A 1388-nucleotide genomic window follows, 5' to 3' on the forward strand; every position below is an offset into this window, starting at 1 on the left:
TTCCAAGGCAGCTTTGGTCCATAAGTGTGCCACCTCTTCCTCCCTGAATGCTCCCAGGGACCTTTGGCCAGGGACCTTTGGCCAGAGGTGAGAAAGGTCGGGGAGGGAGCCCTTGAGCTTAGGGGCTTACGCTGGTTGCATTCTGTTCTACAGGTGAAGCTTCTGGTGTTCACAGCATGGATGGGACATTGCCAGTCCCCAGCTCATTGCTTCCTCTGGAGTGGTTCCCTAAGAAGCTTCAGGACCCTCTTGTGGGGAAGCCTCCTGCCCATAAAGAGCCATGCTACTGTGCTGGTCTTGTCAGAATTAACTCTCCCATGCTCAGCTGCTGCTCCATTGGCTATATTGACTTGAAGTCAGGCTTTAGGATCCTGTCTAAGGGGGGATAAGCCAATGAGAGGATGCTACCCATAGTTCTTTGTTGACCACAGTTACTCTGCTATCCGTAGCTGCTAGGTTGCTCATCGGTGTTCTGCTGAGAGTAACTTCTCTATCACAAATAGTCAGCTATGAAGAGGAATAGCTGGTAGGAGGAGAAGACAGAGATATGGTGTCTGGTGTATGGGTAGTTCCTAGGTGCCTGGAGTTAAAGCTGGTTACTCTATTCATATCCCATGCTGGGCTGGTTATTATCCTCTGTGATATTTTGGGGTTGTCTAGTATCAGTGGCCTTGTTGGGTAAGCAGGCTGGGTACCGTATATAGACTAAGCTGCCTAGGAAGCTTGGGTTGTGGTGACTGTAGTAATGATGGTGTCATAAACACCAGTGTCATACTTGGAGAGACTGTATGTATGTATGCCTATGGGCCATTGAGTAGATTAGGCTCAGGGAGGCTGTCCATAAGAAGTCACATGTGCAGTCTGCCCATGGGTGGCAGTGATCTGAGCTTGAGTAGAGTTGACATCAGTAGGTTGTCCATAGGTTCCACAATTCTGTTGCCCATTTGTCCGGGTAGTCTGTGTATATCCTTGGGTTGATTAGTAGTGCAAATACTGTAACCCTGCTGGGCTACAGCTTGTCTTAGGTACTGTAATCTATCCACTCCCATTTTCTCTTCTAAATGACATTGAAAAAAATTTGGTACTTAATAAATTCCTATGAGAAAGTTTTGGGGAAACCAAAAAGAGTTCTCTCTCCCTCCCCCTCCATATATGCATCTCTTTATTATACATGTGCACACATATATTTTATAGATTATATAGCTAAATCTAACCAAGACTCCAATGCTCCAAATGCTCCTGGGGGCTCAGCAGTTTTTATATTTTAATAAAGCAGAAATGAAGGAAGTTGCTGAGGAGGGGGATGTTTAAGGAGAGAGACAGGGAGAAGGGGCAGATAGGGGAGGTGCCAGTGGTCCCTCTACTGGTTAGAAGGCTGCTTAGAGCCT

The 1388-nt window shown here is 46.8% G+C and overlaps 1 pseudogene; it reads right to left on the bottom strand.

Annotated features, from left to right (window-relative positions):
- Nucleotides 1–321: 321 nt before the first annotated feature.
- LOC113833330 lies at nucleotides 322–1049 on the bottom strand (annotated as a pseudogene).
- Nucleotides 1050–1388: the final 339 nt, after the last annotated feature.

This window comes from Cricetulus griseus (assembly GCF_003668045.3).
Source record: "Cricetulus griseus strain 17A/GY chromosome 1 unlocalized genomic scaffold, alternate assembly CriGri-PICRH-1.0 chr1_0, whole genome shotgun sequence".
Taxonomy (NCBI): Eukaryota; Metazoa; Chordata; class Mammalia; order Rodentia; family Cricetidae; genus Cricetulus; species Cricetulus griseus.